Below are 21549 nucleotides of genomic sequence, written 5' to 3' on the forward strand. Positions count from 1 at the left end.
TACTGGCCTCGCTCTATGGCTTTTCGGGCCTTTTTGAGCGTGCCGGTGCATTCCTTCTTTTTAAGAATATGCCAGATAATTTGATTTAGTTTGGTTTGTAAGTCTAATGATGTTCTTCTTCAATAGCATCAGAATCTCTTTGGCGCTGACAAAGTTGACAGTGCCAAAATACAGGTTCAACACTTGTATTCTACTTCAGATATTTTAAGTTCTTTTTTTTTCCAGGCAAAATGAAGCAGCGGGCCTCACCTCACTTGTCAGTCAAGTCTGATTACAAATGAGCTTCTGAAAATACTTATAAAAATGGCTGTAATTCCCAAATATTGAATTCAGGACTCTTGTTAAACTCCTTCAATCACATAAAGTGGTTGCCTCTGTAGGGTTGCACAGAGGCAAAATTACAATAAAAAAGTGTCATTTTCTAGGCTAAAAAAGGATCAGCACTGGTTGTCTAGCTCAAACCACAGTTGTTTTAATATTTTTTCAACAGATAGAATTTTATTAAAAACTTGAAAGCAGAAGCAATTAGGTAATGTAAGAAGACAAAATTGTACTCATGATGCAAACCCTGAACCTAACCTATAAAGGGTTGAATGAGATGTGATTAAGAATCCTTACCTTAAATTTGGCAATTTCTCGTTTGAGATTATGTTGTCAGTCAGCTCCAGACAACGTCCAACATCGAACGTTCAGCAGAAATCAGAGGCTTTGTTTGTTCACATTCAAACTTTTTGCAAAACACGGAGAACTCGGCAGATTCTCCAACTTGCAACTGCACACACTTCCTGAAAAAAACACAGTGAACAATGCTATTTTGACACACAGCACGTTGAAAAAGATCTTCTCCTGAGGGATCAACAAACAGGAACAGTGACAATGGTCCTGAAGTGCATAAGAATATGACCTCAAATGTGTTGCTGAACAACTATAAAGGAGTAATGAGATTTTACAGTTAAATCAGTTATATTTATAATTAAGAAACTGTTCTAAAATCATCAGTGTCTGCCTATGCCTATATATTCAGGACTCTCTCTGGTTAATTATAGCCTAATTAAAGATCAGTCCATTTACCATGCCATACTATTAATGCACTGTAGACCTCTGGATATTTATACCTGGGTGGGTTTTTTTTGGTATATACAATAAAACAGGTATAAATATACAGCAGATGTTCGGGTTAAACAAACAAGCCAGCCTTAAGCGTTGATAATTTTAGTATGATAATAACTTGCGTACACATATTACATTTGGTTTTGTGTGATACACACCTGCTTCAGCTAAAAGTCCATATTTAGTCAGAGATATTCAGAATTACATCAGAGCTACGACTTAGCTGTGACACTGAAATGAGATCTAGTGCTCAGTGAGCAGCTAATATTCTTTGCTCACGTTGACTCTCCAGCACCCAGAGCTGATGATGATTATCCAAGTTGAAAGATCCAGATTCAGTGAACCGAGTAACTGTATCTGAAACATAAAGCCATGCCCATAACCGATGACTAATAAACCACAGTTTGTCTACAACACTAAAACAAATTATAATGGCTGAACTCTCCTACATTCGCACACTACAATACTTCTTCACACACAGAAGTTACTTGCAGACACTTATTACCATTTCAACTTAACATTCAGTTGTTGCACTTGATGACATCAAGTCATAGAGGCCACTGTCATACCTAAACTTTAGGATTTGCTGCTGTATTTTTGTAGAGTTGTTCTTTCTTACCATGTTGCATGCAGCAGGAATAAAATTGGATTCAAACATTTTTGCACTACTGGAAACACTCCAGTGTGTTTTAAGGGAGAGAGATACCTGGATCCCGAGGCAGGACAAATGATGCCCACTTCCTGGTGGTGAATGCAGTATTACCCGTGCTATTTTCAAATTGGCACAAACCAATATTGCACAGATGTTGCAGGAGCTGGCCTGTTAAAGACCAGCTACTGTCCCACGCAACAGCATCAGACATTTGCAAATTCACTATTGCCAGGTAATGTCTAAAACATTTCAGGGCTCCAGTGCATTTCTGAAAATGCCTCGAGTAATAGTCCTCCCTTCTCAACCTAAGTCTCCCAACCTTAATACAAATCTTAAATATCCTGACTATGAGTCACTAGCTCAAAAAGTACTGTAAGGACATCTTTTATGTGCTTAATAAGAACAGAAATGTTAAGATCATGTGCCTAGTTTGCTGCAAAGACTTAGTCTTGGTCTATAATGTGGGGAGAATAATGGGCAATTTGGTGCTTAAGGGCAATTATCTGTTTGGTGTAACTTTTTACAAGAAACATACAAACACCAAGCCTTTGTGTCACCCACTATTAAAGCAGGCCTGGATCTTGCCTGCCATGCTACATATTTCCATTTGTTTGTGTGATACATACCACCTGATAGCCTATTAGTAGCAAATGATAGTTTAGAGGTGCTAGCTAGTAAGTGGCAGGTATCTCTGAGATTATCTTTTAAACAATCCCTGACATAATCACACCTTATAAACAACTTTGCTATGTGGAAACTTAAAACCCTTATTTGTTGCAGCCCATATGGACCAGCTATAAGATTTCTACATGCTGAAGAAGAGCGGTAACAGCAGGAGTCAACATCTGCACATTTACTCTCTTGAAGAGCAGCACAGCCAGCACACACACAGAGACTGACTCCAAAAAATGCTGGGCCTCTAAAAACACTGATTACAAGTAATGTTATATTTAATGCTAATAAATAAAAGCAAGACTAAAATATTCAATTAGTAAAGTTCATTTTCACTAACACACATTGTAACATCTTCACAAAACGCCTCACCGTCTAAGTCTAGACCAGGGGTCAGCAACCTTTAAGACCCAAAGAGCCATTTGGACCCGGTTTCCATGCAAAAGAAAACACTGGGAGCCGCAAATACTTTTTGACATCCAAAATGAAGATAACACTGTACACAGCATTGTTTTTTACCTTTTTTTTTTTACCTTTGTGTGAACAACTAAGGTGTGTTGCTTATGAAATCCATGAAGTGCTATAGAGAATCATATTTTATTTATGCAATTAACACATTTTGAACTCTTAAAGAAATATAGAGGCGGACGCACCTGAGCAGCACCCGCAATCACGCCTCGCCGCCTTAACGTCTGTGCTATCTGTGCTGTTGTGTTGGTGTGTGTCAGGCTGTGAGCTGAAAAGCTACAGCCAGCTGTATGCGTACAGCAACCGTGTGTGAAAAGTGGTCAATAAAGAGATGCGTGTTCATGGAAACATCGTCGGGTCTGCCGTGATATGTTTACAATGGGACTTCTGCTCCTGAACCTCTCCGCACAGCGTCTGCAAATCGGGGCTGTACGAAGTCACTTTCATCTTTACGCAGGACTGTAAGCTGTCATCTGTGAGGCATGAGCGGTGTTTGTTTTTAACATAGTTCACGGTTGAGAATAGCTGCTGACATAATGTGGATCCGAAGATCCATAATTGGCCTACCTGGGGTTGAAAGTCTCGATAAATGCACAGGGTTAGGGTTAGAACTAACATAAATAAAATACACTTCAGCTAAATGCTCCTAATTTATTTTCCCAAACCACATGGAGCCGTATTATAAGGACTAAAGAGCCGCATGCGGCTCCGGAGCCGCAGGTTGCCGACCCCTGGTCTAGTCATTAAATAAAGAGTTTATTTTCATGTTGTTAATCTGCTCATACAGCACAGTTATACCACAAGAGTACACAAGAACATGCAAATATCATAACGCATCTCTAACTGAAAATTTAATACACAAACTCACTGGCAGGCTTTGTCTCAGTGCCCTGCAGCGAGTCAGAAAATATGCAAATGAGGGAAAATCTCCAATGGATTAAACAGACGCAGCAACCACTTTTACCAACCAAAACACTCAGTAATTTATTTACTTATGGCTTTGCTCTGAGTTGAATAGTCGAACACCTTTGCACTCTCTGAGAGACACAGCAGTCTGTTGCTTCTGACCTCTGTGTTTTGAGCAGTGGGTCGCCCACCTAATCACATATGAAAAACAAATTGTTTTTCTTGTTCTTTACATGTTATTCACACTATGCTTTTATGCTGAAATAGAGTAAACTCCAGGAATAACCAAACATGACACCCAAAGTTTCTCTTACACACAGAGATTTATATAGAAAGTAAAAATAGAGTACTTGAAATAAATGCTTTCGTATGCGATCTCCCCTACATGTTTATCACCATGTGCTGAAGGGTTGTCTCTCAGCAGCGTCAGATGGTTTTAGCACCACTTAAGTCATCGATCCATTAGCCCCTCCATTTAAACCTTCACACCTAATTGGTGAATCAAATAATACGATTTAAGAGGCTCAAAAGACACACGCACCTGCATCAGGGGTAGTGTTACTCTCTTATTGCGACGTTAATGCACCGCTCCTGGTTTAACCCCTAACTATTATTCCCTGAAGCACTTTCATTATCCTATTGATGTTATATGAACTCAGTTGCTTGTTTTCTTTTTTTTACACATATTGGACATATTAAAGTCAACATGTTCACAGGTTTGCTAAATGAGTGAAAGAAGCATTTAGAGCAAATTCGCAGGTACACTTCTGACTCATTACGCAATTAATGTTGTCATTGGCCATTCAGCGCTGCCGTAAATAATAATCACACCTCATTATGAACAATATTATGTTAAAGCTACTTAGCATGCTGTGGTGTACTGAAGTGAATTTGTTTATTTACAGCTGGCTGGCTTTTGATTACTCAACATTTGACAAGAACAAATTTACAGTCATGCCAATTTTCTTTGAAACCATCCGGCGTGCTAAAGACAACAGGGCTTTGATGGATTCTCTCAGGGGACTGATCATGTCAGCCAGATAACAGAACACTAGTTAAAAGACACATACCACTTCTTTTGAACACATTTGATTAGGTTCGTTAATTACTTGCATTCCTGGTGGAGTTGCCTTCAGGATATGGAACAACTTGACATGCAAATATGTCACATTGTGATTCTATCTTTGTGTGCGCTAACAGTGACGTGTGCATCCCCCTTGCAGTTTACTTTTAGAAGGTCTGGCATCACTTCCAAATACATAAGTGTCCTATAATGCTGACAAATAATCTGCAGTGAAGTGAAGGCAAAGCTTGCTGCTGTAATGGAAGAATCATACAGCCTTGATGTATTATGACCAAATAGCATATGAATCAGGCAGGGAAATAGAGAGCGAATTAGCATCGGGACAGGTCTCCTCCCCCAGCCTTCCGCTAGCCTCCCATCATTCATTATGATGATCAATGGCTGCTCTTTATGCCCTGACTTGATATTTCAGACTCATGTGAGGTGTGGATCATTAGGGAAAGCTTTTACCATTAATAAACAGACGTTGTTTACATGACTAATACTCCACGAGGCAATGAGGTTGAAGCATTTAGAGCAGGACATTCATCTTCCCCACACCAGTAAATATCACCCAGATGCTATTGATATTTACTGTGTTATAGAGAAAATGGCTGAAGTGGACAAGCTTCATCATGTAAGGAGGGAAAAACAGAAGGAAAAAATGGAAGAAAAGTTTTCAACTTTAACAGCAGAATAACAAAATGGATAAAAAGGCCATATGTGCAGGTTCTTTAGTTGGAATCAAACTGAAATATGGCACAAAAGCAAAACCTCAGACAATACGAGACAATAGAGTATCGGAGTATGTTTGAAAAAAAAAGGGGTGATTTGGGTTGGTCTGTTTTCTCAGGGAGTTATTCTTTGCTGTTCTTATCAGACCAACTAATATCCAACCAGTGGTAAACATGCTGTAGCACTGTCAGGTGTACCAGGTGATAAGGCAAACTCTCGAGTCGAGTCATGAGCGGCCACTCACGTAAACACAATCACGCTCGGATAAGCATGTATGCTCACCATAACATTATCCATTGTCACTCCTAAAATTTGATCAACAAGTGGTAGATATCATTTTCCAAAAGTGGTTACGATAATGGATGGAAACAGATTCAGTTCCAGATCTCAACCAACTTAAAGACCTTGGAAAATCTAACGCAGCTGTGTTCATTGTCTTTCACTATTACAGTCATATCGCCAACACCATCATCACAACACAAACAATGAGTCATTGCTCCAGCTGATTTGCAAACACTAGTAAAAGGATTCGGGTAAGACTGCCGATGTTGATGACGTCGCCCCTTCGATTCTCTACGTGCTCGTCGACATGTCCACATTCACACAAACTACACCATATGCTAAGTGACACTGATACTAATTAGAAGCTCTTGGTGAAAGGTTAGTTTAAGCAGAAGCATCTGTTGACCTTTTTCAAACATCATAGCATACCAACAAATGCTGAGTGTCAGTAAACAATATTAACATGTCATGGTGGCAACATGGTGTCCTCCTAATGACAGGCCAACACAGCAGGCAGAAAAAGGAAGCACCACATATAATGTGTTACATGTACGACAAGCAAAGCATGTTCATACTCTATTGTGGTAGTCCAGTCATACACACATCAGCCATGTCAGCTATGTTGTTCCTGTCAGGGGAAGAGACCTCGGAGAGTCCCACGGTACCACAAGACATATATATCTCTTCTGTGCTTGTAACCGTGTTATATTGCAATTATGTCCTTGTTCATGCTGCAATAGATCAGGATACAGGGGAGTGTGTGGGATAGTCACTAAGGTGAAGGGAGGTGTGTTGGGTCACAGTGTGAAGTTCCCTGTAAGGACAGGTATATTTCCTTGTATTCCTGTAACAGCTGGCAGAACACAGACACAGTTATTTTCTACCAACGCATTGAAATCGTTGATGACTGATGGCAGAAGACAGAGTTCTTCAACCCAATGGATTATCGAGATTAGCTTTTAGGTCCGCCTCCACGCGTTAGACCTAACCAGAAAAAGAGAGTGGCTTAACTTGTCATCCCTTTAGAGAACGATGTAATTAATGGGCTCTGATGAGCAGCTCAATCTCCACAGACAGGAAGAGATTGCCCTGGCTTTTGAGGCGAGGTGCAGTGTGTGTGTGTGTGTGTGTGTGTGTGTGTGTGTGTGTGTGTGTGTGTGTGTGTGTGTGTGTGTGTGTGTGTGTGTGTGTGTGTGTGGGACAGATGAGAAGAAGTAGAAAGAAAAAGAGAGAAACAGGCGTACCTGGCAAATATGTATGCCATCCCTCCTGCTCACTCGTCCTTGAAAACAACCTTCTTGGCTTTCCTCTCATTTCTTGGAATTCTTATCAGCTTTGGTTGTTATTTTATTAACGTAAACTGCAAAACTGTAGTTGAAACTGAATTGGAAAAATCCACAACCTTACAAGTACCATTAAAAATCATTTTCACATATATTTGCCAAATCTGTTGATTTGTTAGAGTGATACAGAGGAATGGAGCAGAGCTCATGTTAGGACTCCAGCGGTGCCGGTGAACGGTGCAGCACTTCTTCCTGTCTCCCCTGAGGATAACTATTTGAATCAGATTATGTGCGTTATTTCTGTCTCTAGTGACGTGAGCTCTCAGCATCACAGGAAAAGCTTTCGCACACGCGAACAGCTTTTTCTCCTGAGTGGTATATTTTGAAACAGCAGTAGTGATGGGGCGCTAAAAGAATTCATAATGCATGGTTGCACAATACATACATAATATTCTACGTCACCATCGCAATATGCATACGCTGAAGAACTATTTTTTGACCTGGGAAAATTGCAGGCTGCATGCCTGCTTTCGGGAATGACTAAGACAGTTAATGAGGAACTAAAACTACTACATGAAACCTTTTATTATTGTTGTTGTTGTACACCCTGTTTAAGCAGTGATAAATAAATGATACATAAAAAAGATGAGCTGATTCTTGTGTAAACCCTAGACAAAGTGTTAAACTGTAATGTAAAGCAGCAAGTATTATTTCTACTGCAAAAAGCTTTTTAAAAAATTGGTATAATAAAACAAAAATAAGTTTAGGATATTTAGTATGCTCCCACAAATGATGAAATAATGAAAACTGCTGAAAGCGTGTTCCCTGGATTATCTAGAAATAATTGTGCCACTGTTTCTGGAAAGAGATGTTGAATTTTTAAATACTACACTAAGTGCTGTGAGCAATTAAAAAGAAATGTAATTCACCTCCTTTTCACCTACTGCATGCTATAATTAGAGGCATCTCAGCATGACCCCAAAAAGAGAAATCAGTAGTTATGGGAAATAAGTGGATGGATAATATGTAGGTTTTATTAATAACATTATTTCAACTAAATAATATGTGTTTATATCGTCTGTTTTCCATAGCAATCCTAATTTTTGCCATTTTCTATTTGTCCTCTGCGATTTCACGCAGAAAATGTTGCAGAGTCCGTCTGGCTATCCAGAATCCAATCTCCTGATGACATCATTAACCCAACCTCATTTGAAATTTAAAGAGGCTGGGTGGACCATTCCCCCTAGTAATCAGTCAATACTGAGACTGTGGGAGCACTTAGTGGGAGACACAGATGGAAAAGCACAATAAAAAAAAAGCATGCTTGCAGGACCTGACTTAAAGTCAGATCAAGCAAACAAGCCAATGCTTCCAGTTAGAGGGAGGGTTTAGACTAACCTATGTCACGTCTGATCACAAACTCAAAGCTTTTATGCATTTCTTAAATAGAACGTCTTTGGTTCTGCTCGGGTACGTTCCACAAAGCACAAACAAACCCTTATATCCTGTGACAGTAACACAGATTCTGAAGCGTGTTAACAAAGTAGCAAAAAGGCCACTGTCACGTCACACTGAATCTGGGACAGACATCCAAATAGGTAACAGACCATGAAAGAGTTGCTGGAATGAACTAATCTACACTAAACTGTGTAAACACCTCATATTTACTGAGGTGTCTAGCTAAAGCGTGTACACTTGCATTTCATATTTATATCTATCTGAAGGAAATTCAAGCGGGAAGCTGGTGGACAGATCATCAGCAAACTGAGACATGGACATGGGAGGAATATTGGCTCAGTTTGAGCTTAGTGCTGTCCCTTTTTGAGTGCATTCACAAAATGCATCTGCCACTCCGACTGCATAAAACAAAGGTGGCATAGTTGGCGTTTCACTGTGTAGCGGGGGTTATTTTTTATATTTATGGTTTTGTTTTTCTAAGTGGATGGAGCACATTAACCAGTAGAAAGGTCAGACCTGTGTAATAACTCACACTAAAAGCAGACAGACAGGAGCACACTTCACTGCTGAGCCCTGTGTTTTTAATTCATTAACAGAAATTTTAAAAGGGACAAGCTCATGACCTTGGTTTAGAACATTTAAATGATACTGAACTATATGATTCAGTTTGCAACTTTAGCGTCGCTTTTTCCTATTTTAGTTTATTTAAGAATTCAAACAGATATGGACCTTCCCAATGCTGACATTAGGCTCATATACTTTTAAATTCCAAATATTTTCAGTAATTACCACTATGGTATTGCTGCATTGACACTATCATATTGTAGTTAAGGCATCTAAATGTATATAAAGCAGTAAATATTAAATTCCCAGCCTCTCACTGGCTCCCTCACTCTCTTCAGATTTCTTCTCTTTTACCATCAGAAGATGCATTCTAGTGCCTGCTGTCTGCTCACTAACATCCAGCTGCACACAGAGCTGCCAACAAAATTGTAAATTAAGTGAAAAAAGGACAGAGTGTAAAGAGTGGCTCAGTGAGAGGAGCTGAGCAGCACGTGCACCTTCAAAGCCAGAAGACCACAAAATACAACTTGTGAAATCAAAGGTCCACGCGACAGTACCGAGCACTAGTGATGAAAGAACATTTTACATTCGTTTCAAGATCTGCCGACTGAACAAATGCCCCGGCTGATATAGTTTCTGCATCTCTGATTAGTGTCCTAGTTCTACTACTTGTTAAAATACACGAGCACCTTTATAATGGTTCGGCGGCTTGCAGATCACTCTGGGGCATTTCGTTTCTTTTTCACCTTAGTCGTTGCCGTTTTACTGAATTTCTGACATTGCTATTTCTGTTTTTCCCGGCTTGCAGTTACCTTCTAATCGTTGCTCACCCCGAGTACACCCTCGCTCCAGTTTGAATTTGTAAAACAATATGAAGCAACAACAGGTGTACATAGATACTTTGTATGAGATGCTGATTTTGGCTCGGTTTATGGGCTTTACTTCTGTGAAAGTACAACTTTTTATTAGTTGAGCACCGTCTTTGGGATCGTCTCTTTCATCCTCTCTGAGAGTTAATATTAGAAACCGAGATATGGGGAGATATGGGGGGACGCTCCCTATAAGAACAACAGGAACTATATATGCACTTAATATTCTCTTTCTGACGAACTCGCCATATTAAGTTAGAAATATAAACATACAATCGATTGCAGGTTATCTGCTGTTGAATATAAAAGGCAAAAAAGCAGGGCATTACAGCCATCTTAACCATCCTCAAGTATGACATCATCCCGTCTGGGAGTGAGGGACGTAATGGACCTTCAGATGTCTTTAAACACTAAGAAAATACAGTAGCCGCGAATAATCAGTCCCTCTATCCTGCAATGCAGTCTTCACCTTGTTACAAGCACACACACTTTTACGGGTGAGTGACTGTGTTTTGTTTGCGTTTCTAACCGTGTGAATTTTAGGCCACAAAAATATGTATTTTTGATGTAAACAAAAAGTGATTGTTCAATCAACAGATGATGCTGTGCGCTAAAATTAATCATGAGCGCTTTCAGAAGAAGCTTCACTAAAGCTGTTAGGATGCAGCACGCTGAAGTCCTTCAGTTACCCTTCATTCACATGCATACCACACTCAAACTATGAATTTCACTTTGCTAGGATTTTTGGATCGTTACCAAATGTGCCTTGTGATATTGTTTATGACACACAAACGCACATACACACACACACACAGACTGTAATCATTAGTCATTCTGTCATAAAAGCAATGTCAGCATGAACAATAAACATGGCTCATCCAAAACAAGGCTTTTGTCTATCTAAAAGAAATTGTGTTGGCAGGCAGAGCCTCTAACGAGGCAATAACCAAATAGGCCACACACACATACACTATACTATATGTAATATGGCAGAACACGACTTCTTTACGCCTGTCTGATTATGGTAAGCAAGAAAGTTGCGAGAAATTAGCCTACGCACCAGACCCTCTGAAGCTAAAATGAAATAAGGAGTTGTAGGACACGGGCAAAGGGGGATGGGTAGATGAAGCACAATGGATCCCAGTTAAAGATAGAGATGTGGCTGGATTATGAGGGGAAGGTGATAAGGAGCACAAACAATGTGCTAGTCAATATCAGTGTTGGCTGACTCTTCCATACAGGGATGACAAGGTGTAGTGCTACAGAAAAAAAATGTTATGGTCAGGTGGTCCAAATTGCTCAACCATAAAATCCTAACTTGGGGAAATATGGACATTTCACACACCTATGAACAGTACTGAAGTATCCCCTGCCCTGATGTTCACACACAAAAATACAGAGACAGCTCAGCCGGAGACCAGATGGTTCAAAATTCTCTCACACACATACAAACACATGCTGGTGCGCATACACATGCCCAGTGACTGGTAAGCTTGGGATGCTGGGTTTTACAAGTCTAGACGCCATGCAAGCGGCAGGCTGGTTCCAACAGCAGACGAGCATCCCGATGCATAATTAACAGGCTGGTTTGGCACCTGACAGTCTCAGAGGTCACAGTGTCCTCTCCATTAGCCAGGCGCCAATCAGCCTTTCACCTGAGCACGTCCTTGTCCCAACAGCAGATTGCCCAGAGGACATCAGTCACATTATACAGCCCAATCAGAGGCTCAGACTCACACAAAGGCCAGAACAGAGACAGCTAGAGATAGAGTACAAGGTGATGTCTCCCAAATGAAGCCGAGCTGCCACTCAGGGTAGGCGGTGTACAAGACGAAACACACCCCGCACAAGGATACGACCTTCCACACGTTGAAGCTTTTCTACGATGGCAACAGAACAAAAACAAGGGCCGACTGATGGACGCAAGCTGATTCAACTGTACTAATGGTCCCTGTGGCAATCAAATTGTTTTTCCTCAATGCTTGATACATTTGTATGTCTATTAAACTGGATTTGCTGCAGTAATCCCGCTGATGGGTGGAAATGTGTTTCTTTTAAATGCCAGTCCCTTGCAGGTCAGAATAATTGTGTTTCTGAAAATGCCACAGCAGGTGTCACCGGCTTTAATTTATCTCGGACATTCTGTGGCATTTTGTGGAGACGTGTTGAATAAGTTTTGCTATATCAATAAAAAAATAAAAGATTAAGTGAACTTTTGTTTGAGGACCGACCCACCAACCTCTGCCTGCAACCAAGCGATAAGATTTAAAGCACAAACCAACAGCTCTGTCATCACAGTCATATTAGCTCTGCTGCAGTAATACTAAATACTTAAGTCAGCAATACCTTTGGTCTGATGGAAGTTCTAAAGCTACTTCAGACCGCTCACCAAACAAACCATTTATTCCCCACTCAGATGGCAACTCTAAATCTCTGGGCTCCCATTGACCTGGAACTGGGCCTCAACACAATACTGAAAGACTCCTTTGAGAGGGCCAGTACGGCAAGCAGGAGTAGGAGGGGTCTGAGGGCAAGGAAGCCAGGCTGGGGCATTACAAGTTGAGGGTCCCTTAGCTCCTGTTTCCCAGCTTAGAGTGATAGGCGCAGGGAGATGAAAGACCCTCAAGCTCTGTGAATTGAGCTCTAGACAGGTCTCACAAAACTAGATGTGCTAACAGAGGGCCTCCTTCAAAACTTCAGAATGCCTCCTTTCAATTGGCAGGCCTATTGTCTTTCTTTAGAAAGGCAGTGTTTGACTTCTGGAGGACAATGCGGTGGATACATGGATTTGCTGTGGCTCAGTTGAAGGCTTTATCTGGGAGGGTTGAAGCTATAATGAGATTACAAATTCAACTTTGTCCTCTTCATGCAGTAGCTTTGGCTTAGAGTTTAAGTGATGTAACCACAGAAGAAACAAACAAGATGTCAATATTCGGTTAACAGAATATTACCGAGGTGCTTTTTTTTTTTTAATCAAGAAGACAAATTGGTAAAGGTGCTGCTTGTTGAAGTTGCTTCTGCACTCCAAGTTAATATGGCTATATATTGATGTTAAAAATGTATCTGTTGACTTAGGCAGGATTAGGAACATGTTCAAATCAAATGCTGGATTTCCAGTGGCATTGGAAACCATCTTTCCAGACACTTATAAACAAGGTAGGAAGTCACTGTGTTGACGGTTTACTTTAACATTCATTGTTAAACCGTGAATGGTATGTAACAAGAAGCATGATTACTATGTTGTGCAGAGGTTAAAGTCTTTCTAACATCTTTTTTTATTTGTTAGTTTGTTATTTTTTGCGATGCTGTTATGTGCACTGCTTAATGCAACCCTATCGATCCTTTTCTGATCACACCTTTAACTGAAATTTTCATGGTCAGGTTATGGTTGAAGGAAAACTAGTTTTGTGTAGTAGTAAAGGTTGGTAAAATGAGTTTTCCACTGTGGTAAACTGCAGCTGCTTAAGTTTGCTGAAAAAATGCTGTGCTAAGCAGTCTTAATGTAGAAACATGTCATGTTTCGCTGCTTAGTTGCCATTTATATTTACACCCACCAAACCAACATTTTCACACACAAAAATGACAGAAATGGAGTTGAAAACAATCTGAAGCATATGTGTTAAATTTCACAATAAATGTGCAAAACAGACGCGAAACACTGATTATTGCGTGCTTAAGCACAGGCGCACAAGTGCAAAGCTTGTTGCCACCTTCTTATCTTTCTGTGACTACTTATTGATCAATGCAGCTGTCAGTATTACATTTTTTCAAACCTACATACACGCCAAGAAAAGACCAAAACATACAAACCGTTAATGGAAAGCAGGAGTCAGCGGACTAAAGTTTTAAAGCTCAGCAGAATCAGTTGTGTCCCATTCTATACTGGGTGATGACTCTGATGCACAAGTTTGTCGTTTGCCACTCAACAGGAGAGATTTAACTGCTTCACTGTTTTTATTTTGGCTTTGCTGGAAAGAAAAATCAAAATCTTTATGTTGTCTGATTTCTACACCTTCCTGTGAATGTAGACACGATCAATTTGCCTTTGAAGGCTTGTGTAATCCAGAGCTCGTCTTTCAGTGAGAACAGCTAAATCGCTAAGAGCACAATGTGGCATTATGTATCCACACTTTTGCAGTAGCTGACAAATCCATTCTAGACCTGTCAGTAGCCACATAAGCAAAATCATCTCTCTGCGTAACAAAGGAGAGTGGACATACACAGCCCCTCTGGCCTCTCTTGCCTAGTTTCCCTTTTGGCTTCCCAGCCGAGAGGACAGAGAGCTCAGCCCACACTTCCACCCTACTTGTCTGCCTATGTGGAGGTTTTGTGTTTAGTTTGAAAGTGACTTTAATCCTCTAACAAGTCTGAAAGCAGTTGGCCGGTCAGTCTTGGTCATGTGTCTACTTCTTTGATGATGCAGATGTGGATTTAGGCTAAGAGCCCCATTAAGTGGGTAGGAGTTAAGACATTTTTTCACATGCACGCCACCCGTGCAGACCTTACATGGTAGAGCTATAAATTTAAGAACCCATTGGAAGTGTGTCTAATATCTGATTAAGCTTGATTTACACCAAACCTGCATTCTGATTCTTGCACACTCTACTGAGGTTGGACCAAACAGAGCATTTTAAGTACTGAAAACATGAGACAGCAACTGTCTCCTGTGTTGGCAGCTTCAGATAATGTCCTGACCTAATTCTTCTGACATGTCCGGAGTTTGGATTGCAAAAATGGCTAACAAGGGATTGTTTAGGGGCAAGGACAGGCTCTGCTATAAAACAATTATTATGCCGTCAGCAAGTTAAAATGCTATTCTGATCTTTTGATGGAGTGCTGGATGTCAGGCAGACATGCTCAGTGTCTATAACGCGTGGAGATTTTTCTCTTACAGTTCAGGAGCTCATTTAAGTTGAATGAACCAAATCTTCACTTATTCATATATTCTATTAGTTGCAGTGGACTGTGTAATTAATCTTGAAGGGAATAATGAAGGGATCTGTCACTGGGTAACAACCAGAGATCTACTGGAAGAGAAACCATGCCGACAAAACCATTACACATCCACAAGTTATCCAAACTATACATTTCAAAACACTTTCTCATCTGTGCAACGTTGTGATGGGGAAAAATATTCTTTTGGGGACATTATTCATGTTAATCGATTCATCTAAAATATTACCTACTACCTAAAACAATGTCTCAGCTTAATACATCATTGAGTGTAGCCACCCAGTCTGGCTTACAGCAAGCACTCACTGGATTTCGTTGACCAGTCAACAAGAGAAGCAAGTTTCAAGTCACATATCTGACAGGACAAGTGAGAGAACAGCAAAATCTAGACCAGACAGGGAAGTTCATTTAAAGTGCATACTTCCTGTGAGGGATGTGTCAATAGGCAAAACCTTAGCTAATACCCCCTAGTGCTGTGAAAGTCCAAGTGCCTGAGACACAACTTTAAAGTTAACTGTACAGATTAAACAAATCTAATCTGTACAAATCCTATGCTAAATGATAAATAATATGCTATTTATGCTGATAAAACCTCTGAAGAAAAAGAGATATTTCACACCAGTGGTGAAACACATTATGAATGAAAGCCAAATGGATTGTTAACATGACCTTACTCTACATCCTTACAATGTTTTATCAGAACCTTTTGCGCTATCATGTTATAGACACACACACACGCATGTAAATGGCACTAAAAACATGACTGCCTTGGCGGAAGGTAATTAAAGTCAAACCAAGAGGCTTAAAGACCATTATTTTAAAAGCTCTTAGAACTGTGTAATATTTTGTGTAATGTTGTTTTTCTAAGCTCCTACCAACTAAACTTTTAATCTGTCTTCAATACATATTCGAATTATTTGTCATTATTTTTAGACAGTAGCCTCATGTGAAAAGTCATCCAGGGTCCGTGTAACATTTGATATGAATGTTATTGAATTTTAAATTCAATAACAATACACAGGAAAATACTGAATATAATTTTAAATACCATTTGAAAAACAAATACAAAAGAAGAGGCTTAGAACAATGCTGATTCATGCAAGTGTATTCAGCTACAGGCCCTGATTATTTTCTGTGGACTGGCTCCACAATTCATTGCTGATTAACTAAGTCACCACTATTTCTCTTTAATTGTTGGTAAACGTCTGTCAGCTTCAATCTGGGACTTTACAAGAACACTTTTTAGAGAGAAATAATTGTTTTCCTGGTAAATTAACACTTAATGTTGCAGATATGCAGGAAGGCTTGCTGCCTAGTTCCAACACAAACATTACCATTATACTGGATTTTTATAAATTTCATGATAATTTAACAGACAGCGCCTGCATAAGGTGGTTGTGGCAGTAATGATGAAGCCGACCACATATTTCACTCTTTCAAACACTTTTCTTTATTCAACACACCTCGGCTGTAGCCTTTCAGATGCCAGCCACACATACACAATAACAAAAACTCCTCAGGTCCCAGCACGTTTAATAGAGGAGGCGTGATGAGCTGGTCGAGCTCAGGTGTGTCTGCCACCCCCGCAGCTGCGCCACGAACCACGCCCTGTCAGAGTCCAATCCAATCTAATCCCACTTTATGTATAAAGCACTTTAAAAACAACATGGTTGACCAAAGTACTTTCCAAAGACAGTGACAGTGGTTAAATCGGGTAATAGCTGTGGTTAACATTGGCATGTGCATTTCCCCAGGTAACATTTATAACTATTTAAATACTTAAATGTTGTTGAAATGGGAGCTTTACTAATCTCACAAAAATCCATCATCAAGACCAGCATGTCAGTCTTTAAGATGCTCTGAGAAGTTTGCTATGCTACTGCTCATTTGTTCAGCTGCTAGTGAGGGGAGGGGCTGTGTTCCTACCAGTCTCTATGCACTGCTGTTAACTTTTGTCTCTCCTGGAGGGCAGTGTTGATAGCAGTACTGCGACAAATGAGTGTCTAATCCAGGCAACGTTATTTATCATACTAAAAAAGTGCTGATTCTTGTCTCATCCCAAGTAGACACTGTGAAGCATCAGCTACACAATAAACTGTTTGCATCCCACAAATTATTGTAATAAAAACTGCACATGTGTATTTAAATCGTATCGCTCATGCGCTAACAGCAACAAATATGTTTAAATTCAAAAACAAAATCTGAAAAAATATTTGCTTACACCACATTGGTGAGTTACTTACTCACCTGAGTCTTGTTTATCAGTAACCATACTCAAGCGAGCGCCTATTCTGGCCTAAAAAAAGAGTGCCCATTGCTAAAAAGCGGTCTCTGTTGGCCGTGTTTTCTTACAAACTAGCACCAGCGCCTGCATCTCACCAGCTAACAGCTACATTTTGGCTCTGTGTCACAACTGTGGAGCTCCTCATTTTTTCCTTTGTGCATCGGTGTGTGGCTGTATGTGTGGCTCTACTGAAAATATGTTGTGTCACAGGATCGCCTCCTGGGCCAGGGCTTTATTTACTGACCGGGTTTGGTGTGTAGTGGGAACACAGCCGCCACAGATCACTACACGACCTTAATTATGTTATCAGTCAACTCCGGGTGTAAATATCCTAGAGAACATATTGGGCCCAGTGGAAAATGTGCACGCATCACAAACACACATCCAGACACAGCAACTCACAAACTCTGTCAAACGCATCCACTGCTCTAGTTGCCATTAATTGCAATCTTTTTCTGGCTTCTGACTGATGTGTGAGATCAATATGCCCAAGGAGTTAGAGTGCGGTTCTTATTTACAATCTGAGCACCATACCAGGTTTCAAGCAAAGGAGAGGGGAGGGCAACAAAAGAAATTCAGAAGTAAGACAGACACTGGGTGAAGATGAGGGGAAGATAGAAAAAAAACTGGGAGTTCAATCATTGAACAAAGTAGCAGCTTCTCGAGGACTGCTCTAGGCAGAGCTGTTCTGTCACAGATTTATCATACACATACAGTAGATGCACGCTCTCACACACACGCACAGAAACATCTTGACATACTTGGGTATGAGTAGGACCATCAGAGTCAGTGTTGTTTATCCATAGTGAATGTATGAAATATGGAGCGTGGCTGTGTCAGGCCCTCCCTGGAGCAATAGAGCCTGTGTCTGCGGGATAAATAAATGTCCTGTGCCAGAGAGAGTTCAGGTTTGTTTTCAAAGGACGTTCCACCCGGCACTGTTGTTTTGGCTCTGAGGACCTGCCTGGACCCGTGCTGCAATAATAACTCACTCTTGAGTTAACTTTCAATATTTTCACCTCCGCCGTCGAATAGCAAACGAACGAGAGGGCCAAGTATAAGGTATCGTGGGGTGGGAGACGCGTCGCTGCTTTGGAAGTCGAGAATTCAGACCCCATTTTAATTAAATACAAGTCATTCAGAGTTTATTTCCGAAGCCGATCAGCAAACTGTACTCCGTAGCTTAATGAGAAAAATGCGCCCATTTCATATGCTGCACGTTACAAAACGCATCATTGACTGCTGGTACCCGACACACACTCGCACGCCCTCTCAGTGAAGCTGTATCTGGAAACAGTGTGCTTTGTTTTCATCTTAATGACGCCTATATTTGTCTCAGTAGTGTGTCGCTATGAGCTGTAGCCAGTATTTTAGTGTCACTGGCCTCACTGCAGTGACTAAGTAATTACTATGTGTGTGACCCTCTCCCATCCTGTGCTGTCCTGCCTAATTGTGGTTGTCACCACGACTTCCATTTAGCTCCAGATAAGAAACTGTTGGATGCCGGTACATGCCGACTTAAGACCCTTTTCAGAGAGGGCACATCAGGAAGATAAATGTGTTTACTAATACCTCTTTCACAGCCTCCATTCAGGCTGTTCAGTGCCCGCTGGCTGGTGACTCATTCTCATCAGCATAGAAGAGGCAGAGGTGTGATATTCCAGTGGTGTGTATAGCTTGTATTAAAAGGCAAGAGACATGTTTAAGGAACACAATTTTGCATAAATTTACGAAGCTATAAAAAAGATTGTGCTCATCGTGCCATTCGACCACTGATCTGACAATATAAACAACAGTGACAAAAAATGATAGGCAGTGAGCCCTCTATCTCTTCATCATGAGGAAGGTCTAACAGCAAAATGTACCATTAAACCTTGTGGTTATATAAAGAGCCTTACATAAAGAGCCTGGAGCTAGCTAAAAATACAGAATTCAGTGGTCTTAACCCTATATATGGATTGCCAGTGAATTATTCAATACAAGTGAAGTCTGACGAGAAAAAAAAACATACACAAATTTACGCAACAACTCAACTCAAGTGCCTCGCCTGCCTGCCTGCTGAGATTTGAGGTCACTACTGTAAAGTGGTTTGAGCAAAGTTTGCAGCTGTAGTTTTTAGGAGGCAGTAAAAGGCGGGGAGAGGTGAAACAGACTGGAGATAAGCAGAAAGTCTGGCTGTAAAAAAGAGATAAAAGACAGATTCATGTGTTGCTTTCATTTTTCTGTTTGCTTCACTTTGCTCTCGGTAAATTTTAGCATTGGTGGCTGTCTGTGATTCTGCTGATATGATGACCCCGTTCAACCCACCGAAAGTCATGATTTATACTTTTGTGTTAAACCTGTGTTGTATGCCATAACCACACACCCTCCTGAAAGTTTATGCCATAACCTGCTGTGCACCTCCCTCCAAACGCAACTGCATGACGCCTCTGATGCAGCCGCTCAGGTACAAAGGCTGGCAGTGGCTGCTTGCTGAAGCCACGTGATAGGCTGTACATAGGTTCAGTACAGAGGTATAAAATAAGCTTTATAACCCTGCTGTTGTGTGGAACAGTGATGTATAGCCTACATGTTCAACTTTAAACTTTCGCTCTGGTCTTCCGATGGGGATTTATCAGTGTATATGCAGCTTTAGACTGCCCGTCTACCTGCAGAGAGTGTCTGTTGGCAGATGGGGGAAGTGTCAAAAATGGGTGGTTCAAGTGGTCTCTAAGCTGGTCTTGTTTGTGAAGTTGTAGCATATGAATCAAGTGATTAAAACAATGTAAAGTGTTGACTGCAACCACTCTCTGTGCTGTCCTTACAATGTTATTTAATCTTTAATGGGGGGGGTTAGGTTTGGGTTGGGGGGTTTTGGCACTTCTCCCATTCCTGGTAAACGCAGCAGTTCCTTTCCCTTAGCGGTCTATTTGTCAACCAATCAGCATTCAACTGACCCACAGCATCATTCACACCGAGCACCAAGCAGTTAAGCATTTGAAAGACTGCAGGGGAGCACGTAGCATAAATGAAGCATAAAACAGAAGAGGATAGTTCTACGTGTGACTGTTCACACCTGACATTAGAATGCAATTCGGCCTTTGTCTTGAGTAGATTTTGTGATTCCGCCTTTCTCTATATGCAAAAAACAAAAGATTGGCAAAGATAAAGGACAATGTATCTGTCTTCAATTTTAATTGATGTGAAAGCATTTTTGGAGGGTACTCCATGTGTTGCTTGTTTTCACACTTTGATATGATAATATTGCCAGATGAATGGGGCTTAAGCGGATGTCATTTGAGTAGGCAGTGCTTCAGTGTGACCACGGATTATAAAATGTTTCAAGGGGCATGTTTAAATGAACAGACTGTTTAAATAAAAAGACAGACAGTAGGCCCAAAGAATGTCGATCAAGACTTGTGATCAACCTTCTTGGGTGGTTGAAGTTGTGAATAGGCAGAATTTTATTTTAATTTGAAGAATTCTTATTTTAGCCACCCACCTGTATTTATGGGGGGACTTGCCAACACACTCTTGCATAACTGGTTTAAATTACTGAGATTCCGTTTAGTAAGAAATTCTAGTTAACTTTTCCAAAAGAGAATATTACAGGTATCGTAGGAGGCAGGGCACATCCTGCACAGACTGCCAGTCTATCACAGGGCTAACTACTAACAGTCTTCTTCTTTTTGCTGCTCCTCCTAGGGGTCATCACTTTCATCTTTGTTTTAACCTTTATGCTTTTAACCCATTTATGCAGCATTCCAGATACCATGGAACTTGGATGTCAGTTCCAGCAGTGTATTCCAGAAAGAACAAGGAAAAACGGGATTTGTTTCGGTTCTTAGCATGGTTTAGCCATTTATGTATCATTAGCAATACAGAATAATACTTCTTTTTTGTGCTTTTTTTTTTTTTTTTTTTGATCAGCCATAAACAGAAAATACATAACAGTGGCAGCACAGATTAAAAGTGAACAGATTTACTACTGTTTACATTCAGTGCTGCCACCTTGGACTGCTGACTTCAGGTATGTTGTTCTGTTCTAATTTTCCAAGTGGGAAATCCGAATTGAGGGGGTGATCCACAAAAGAGATTTTGACTGGGAATTCAGAATTTCCCACTTGCAACTTATTCAGGAACGCACCATCCAAGTCCCTATTCTCCTCCAAATTACTGCCTTTCCTCCTCTCTTGCTGCCTTCTAACACGCCTTCCTCTTTCATTGTCTTCGGCCAGCAGCACAGATTCCCACCAGTAACCACTAGGCCG

General features: G+C 40.6%; 1 long non-coding RNA gene across 1 annotated transcript in view; it reads right to left on the reverse strand.

Annotated features, from left to right (window-relative positions):
• The window catches only part of LOC309717263, a 55946-nt gene that overhangs the window by 8567 nt on the left and 25830 nt on the right, over positions 1-21549 (reverse strand). The window contains exon 2 of the long non-coding RNA XR_014279654.1: positions 619-785. This is a non-coding gene — a long non-coding RNA (uncharacterized lncRNA). The remainder of the gene's footprint in view (positions 1-618; positions 786-21549) is intronic.

The sequence above is a fragment of the Aulonocara stuartgranti genome (genome assembly GCF_965226115.1).
Source record: "Aulonocara stuartgranti genome assembly, chromosome: 1".
Taxonomy (NCBI): domain Eukaryota; kingdom Metazoa; phylum Chordata; class Actinopteri; order Cichliformes; family Cichlidae; genus Aulonocara; species Aulonocara stuartgranti.